Raw genomic sequence first — 6549 nt, 5'->3', positions numbered from 1 at the left:
CCCTCGCCCTCTCCCACAGAGTCCCAAAGACTGTTCTATACACATGTGTCTCTTTTGCTGTCTCATATACAGGGTTATCATTACCATCTTTCTAAATTCTATATGATGCTTGGGGCTGGTGCACGGGGATGACCCAGAGGGAGGATAAGGGGAAGAGGGAGGTGGGAGGGGGGTTCAGGGAGGGAAACTGATGTACACCCGGGGCGGATTCATGTCGATGTATGGCAAAACCAACCAATATAATATTGTAAAATAATTAGCCTCCAATAAAAAATAAAAATAAAATAAAAACACTGAAGGACAGAGGACAGACCAATTGATAAAATGCCAGGATAATCCAGTATAGCAACTGAGAACCACTACTTTGGAGAATCAAAACGGGGAGGGAAGAAACTTTGGTTAGTTTTCTTGTTCAGATCTTAGAATGATTTCTGTAGCAACTTCTCCAATTTACACAAGTTATACATGAAAGTACAGTTAGGAAATGGTTGGAAAATTGTGACCCATGGTACAAACACTAAACATTAAGTTATAGTATGACAGAAAAACCAGAAAGAAAAAAAGAACATCCATGTATCCCATTAATTGATTACATTTGAGAGACATGGGTAGGAGAAACAAGGCAAGTAATTAGAGTTCAAATTTTCCTGACCTATAACTTAATTGACTTGTCTTATAGACAGACCCCAAAACAAGATGAATCTAAATTAGTTTCACCATAAGAAATCATAGTAGGCCTATCAGTGAAATCAGAGGAAGATCGAAGAATCAGTAACTATAACACGATAATTTATCCTTTGTTTTGTAAAATCCTTGGTAATTTAATCCAAGTGATTACTGGGTCTCAAGATATCTTTTGCATCTTGCAGGATATTTTATCTGGGAGTCCCAATGATAAAAGCAAAAAGCTCTTCCCTCATCCCTCCCACCATAACCATAATCCAGCAAGAGCAGTCCAATTTTGTCAAAGGACATACCAGATTTTCTTGGAAAGAATACTGATGGAAGAATTGGTTGTACTAAAGAGGACTTGAACAGATATTTCTCCAAGGAAGACATACAATAAGATGGAAAAGATACTGAATATAACTTACCATATGGGAAGTACAAACCAAAATGACAAGATACCTGTTTAAACTATACAGATGGCTGTTATAACAAAGAGAGGGTGATACTGGTGAAGATGTGGAGAAATTGGGTTGGTGAGAAAGCAATGTGTAACTGGTATGGAAAACAGTATCCAGATTCCTCAAAATTTATAATACAGCTAACATGAGCCAGCAATGTGATGGGGAAGTACAAACTTTTGGGCTTAAGATTGGCTCAAGGATGCATTGTGCAACATGGGAAATATAATCAATATTTCGTTATAACTATAAATGCAGTGTAACTTTTAAAACTTATAAAAAATTTTAATAACTATTAAAAAATTAAAGCAGTATTTTAAAATAGCTGTATCCTGATGGCTTTACAGAGCAATTCTATTATTCATAAAACATATAACTCTGATTTTTTTATTTTATTTATTTAACATTTATTGCTCAGCAAGTTCAAGGTACTCTTTGGAGTGCTTCTCATATCACATTTTCATATAGCCTTTATTAAATTTTCATAACAATCTTGTAAGGTAGATATTGTAATTATCCACTATTTATAGGTAAGACTATTTAGAGGCTGAGAAATTTAGGAATTTTATAAAGGTAATACAGTTATTAAGTGACAGCAGTTCAGTTCAGTTCAGATCAGTTCAGTCGCTCAGTCGTGACCGACTCTTTGAGACCCCATGAATCACAGAACGCCAGGCCTCCCTGTCCATTACCAATTCCTAGAGTTCACTCAAACTCATGTCCATCGAGTCAGTGATGCCATCCAGCCATCTCGTTCTCTGTCGTCCCCTTCTCCTCCCGCCCCCAATCCCTCCCAGCATCAGAGTCTTTTCCAGTGAGTCAACTCGTCGCATGAGGTGGCCAAAGTATTGCAGTTTCAGCTTTAGCATCAGTCCTTCCAATGAACACCCAGGATTGATCTCCTTTAGAATGGACTGGTTGGATCTCCTTGCAGTCCAAGGGACTCTCAAGAGTCTTCTCCAACACCACAGTTCAAAAGCATCAATTCTTCGGCGTTCAGCTTTCTTCACAGTCCAACTCTCACATCCATACATGACCACGGGAAAAACCATTGCCTTGACTAGACGGACCTTGGTTGGCAAAGTAATGTCTCTGCTTTTTAATATGCTATCTAGGTTGGTCATAACTTTCCTTCCAAGGAGTAAGCGTCTTTTAATTTCCTGGCTGCAATCAGCATCTGCAGTGATTTTGGAGCCCAAAAAAATAAAGTCTGACACTGTTTCCACTGTTTCCCCATCTATTTCCCATGAAATGGGACCAGATGCCATGATCTTTGTTTTCTGAATGTTGAGCTTCAAGCCAACCTTTTCACTCTCCTCTTTCAATTTCATCAAGAGGCTTTTGAGTTCCTCTTCACTTTCTGCCATAAGGGTGGTATCATCTGCATATCTGAGGTTATTGATATTTCTCCCGGCAATCTTGATTCCAGCTTGTGCTTCTTCCAGCCCAGTGTTCCTCATGATGTACTCTGCATACAAGTTAAATAAGAAGGGTGACAATATACAACCTTGATGTACTCCTTTTCCTATTTGGAACCAATCTGTTGTTCCATGTCCAGCTGTAACTGTTGCTTCCTGACCTGCATACAGGTTTCTCAAGAGGCAGGTCAAGTAGTCTGGTATTCCCATCTCTTTCAGAATGTTCCACAGTTTATTGTGATTCACACAGTCAAAGGCTTTGGCATAGTCAATGAAGCAGAAATAAATGTTTTTCTGGAACTCTCTTGCTTTCTCCATGATCCAATGGGTGTTGGCAATTTGATCTCTGGTGCCTCTGACTTTTCTAAAACCTGCTTGAACATCTGATGGACAAAAAAAACAGGTAATTTAGCTGTAAAGACAGCTCTTCACCACCACACCACTGTTTCCTTGCTAAGAAAGTCATCAAACTGTATATAAAGACACACACAAAAGAAGTTCAGTACAGAATTTTTATACTAGTAAAACACTGGATACAAGTTAAATTGGCAATCACAGGAGAACATTTTTAAAAATTACAAATCATATGATAAATTACCATTAAACTATTCTAAACCTCCTTTAAGAGTGCTCAAAAAAAAGCCCCACACATTATGTTAAGGAAAATAATCAAGACATAGTTCTAAAAAATTTAGTTATATAAAAAAAAAAATCAAATACCTTCAATGTATAAATGCTATTAAGTTTTTAAAGGACTCTGGAGTATAAGTAAGTTTCTTTAAAGAAATTTAGTCTGTTCAACTTGAAAAAAAAATAAATAAAATTGGATTATTTGATTAAAAAAAAATAAAATAAAAGACAAAGGCAGTAGAAAAAAAAAACATATTTAACAAAATAGATTTAAGACAGAATTTTCTCTGGAAATACCTGTGTATAATATATACAGTATTTTATATAATAAAGAACTGTATTAATAAAAAAAATAAAATAAAATTACAATATCAATTGACAACCTCAAAAAATAAATAAATAAATATAACTTCATATATCCATGTATATAAATATTTCAAAATTAGGAAAGAACATTTGTCAAAATACTAAAAGAATTATCTTTCAATGGCAGAAATACATACTTCAAAGATTTTCTTCTTGTTTGCTAAATTTTTCAATATATTACCTACACATTTTTAAACTAATAGTAGCTTATGGAAATATTCTTAATGTTTTGTGTTAGATAAGAACTTCATATCTTTTTACTAATTTAAAACCACCAACTCAGTATTTATTCTACTGGAAATATAAGGTTGTTTTATTAACTATAATGTAGAACTAAGAAGTTATCTATTTTGTTCATACTAGTTTTAAACAATAGACTCAAGATAACATAAAAATAAATTAACTGTATATTTTTAAAATTACATTCCTTCCTTTTTGAGTTTATTTTTGTGTATGGTGTTAGGGAGTGTTCTAGTTTCATTCTTTTACACGTGGTTGACCAGTTTTCCCAGCACCACTTGTTAAAGAGATTGTCTTTTCTCCATTGAATATTCTTGCCTCCCTTGTCTAAGATAAGGTGTCCATAGGTGCATGGATTTATCTCTGGGATTTCTATTTTGTTTCATTGATCTATATTTCTGTCTTTATGCCAGTACCATACTGTCTTGATGACTGTGGCTTTGTAGTAGAGCCTGAAGGCCGGCAGGTTGATTCCCCCAGTTCCATTCTTCTTTCTCAAGATTACTTTGGCTATGCGAGGCAAATAAGCAACCCCAATTCCAAAGAATAGAAAGTTGAATGCATGTAGTGTTCAGTTAGCAGGCACTACTCCTCATTAAAGCATCTCTTAGTTTTGTCAATAAAATAAATACATGAGACCAGCTGATTGAACCAATATGAAAGGTAACTTTTAAACAGTATATTCTAAATGATAGATATAAATTAGAGACATAGACAATCACCATTATAACACTACAATGATAACTGCTGCACACAAAATTTTTGAATGGATGAGAAACTTTAAAGACAAATTGGATATTTGTGTGGCTTAAAAGTACCTCTCCTTAAATACTTATTTATTATCAGTGGTTTAACATATGTCCACAGTTTGATAATCTTCCTTCCATAATGTAGAGCTTAATTTCCCATTCCGAGTGTGAAATTACTGTGCACTTAGTGATTCCCTGAAATGAATGGAGTATGGGAAGGGAAAAAATGGTAACTTTAAAATAGAGAAACATGGCATACACCACTTTAACCAAGTGAGTTCATAAGCCATGTTGATATCGTGTATCCTCTGACGTCATGGGTTGAGAAGGGTACATGATCTCTGTGATATTGTTGCCAGATCCCATAACCCCAGTCTAATCATGAAGAAAATATCAGACAAAACCACACTGAGGGTGAGAGAGTCAATTCCTAGGCAAGTTGATAAGAAGTCCAGGGTCCCTGAGGAGGAGAGAGAGGTCTGAGGTTCTCAAGGAGGAGAAAAGGACAAATGTCTTTTTTTTTCTCTCTACTTTCCTTAGACTAAGTCACATAAAACATTTTTTTTTTTCCTTTAAGCCCAGAACTGAGGATTACACAACAACTCAGTTTAAACTCTATACTAAGGATTATATAACAGTGTATCTACCTTGAGGACAGTTTCTCCTTGAAAACCTTCTGACTAACCCTGTCATCTTAAAGTATATATTGTGGGAGTGGGTCTGGTAGGATCTTTACAACCTTGAGACATTCTTTTGATGTATTGTAATAAACAATTTCAGTTCAGTTCAGTCGCTCAGTCGTGTCCAACTCTTTGTGACCCCATGAATCACAGCACGCCAGGCCTCCCTGTCCATCACCAACTCCCGGAGTCCACTCAGACTCATGTCCATCGAGTTGGTGATGCCATCCAGCCACCTCAATCTCTGTTGTCCCCTTCTCCTCCTGCCCCCAATCCCTTCCAGCATCAGCATCTTTTCAAATGAGTCAACTCTTCTCATGAGGTGGCCAAAGTATTGGAGTTTCAACTTTAGCATCAGTCCTTCCAATGAACACTCAGGACTGATCTCCCTTAGGATGGACTGGTTGGATCTCCTTGCAGTCCAAGGGACTCTCAAGAGTCTTCTCCAACACCACAGTTCAAAAGCATCAATTCTTCGGCGCTCAGCTTTCTTCACAGTCCAACTCTCACATCCATACATGACCACTGGGAAAACCATAGCCTTGACTAGACGGACCTTTGTTGGCAAAGTAGTCTCTGTTTTTTAATATGCCATCTAGGTTGGTCATAACTTTCCTTCCAAGGAGTAAGCGTCTTTTAATTTCATGGCTGCAATCAGCATCTGCAGTGATTTTGGAGCCCAAAAAAGTAAAGTCTGACACTGTTTCCACTGTTTCCCCATCTATTTCCCATGAAGTGATGGGACCAGATGCCATGATCTTAGTTTTTTGAATGCTGAGCTTTAAGACAACTTTTTCACTCTCTTCTTTCACTTTCATCAAGAGGCTTTTTAGTACCTCTTCACTTTCTGCCATAAGGGTGGTGTCATCTGCATATCTGAGGTTATTGATATTTCTCCTGGCAATCGTGATTCCAGCTGGTGCTTCTTCAAACCCAGAATTCCTCATGATGTACTCTGCATATAAGTTAAATAAGCATGGTGACAATATACAACCTTGACGTACTCCTTTTCCTATTTGGAACCAGTCTGTTGTTCCATGACTAGTTCTAACTGTTGCTTCCTGACCTGCATACAGGTTTCTTAAGAGGCAGGTCAGGTGGTCTGTTATTCCAGTCTCTCAGAATTTTCCAGTTTATTGTGATCCACACAGTCAAAGCTTTGGCATAGCCAATAAAGCAGAAATAGATGTTTTCCTGGAACTCTCTTGCTTTTTCCATGATCCAGCACACGTTGGCAATTTGAGCTCTGGTTCCTCTGCCTTTTCTAAAACCAGCTTGAACATCTGGAAGTTCACAGTTCACATATTGCTGAAGCCTGGCTTGGAGAATTTTGAGCATG

Source organism: Moschus berezovskii, chromosome 14 (genome assembly GCF_049115385.1).
Source record: "Moschus berezovskii isolate FMDL1 chromosome 14, NW_MosBer_1.0, whole genome shotgun sequence".
NCBI lineage: Eukaryota > Metazoa > Chordata > Mammalia > Artiodactyla > Moschidae > Moschus > Moschus berezovskii.
Note: the sequence above shows the minus strand (reverse complement) of the source record.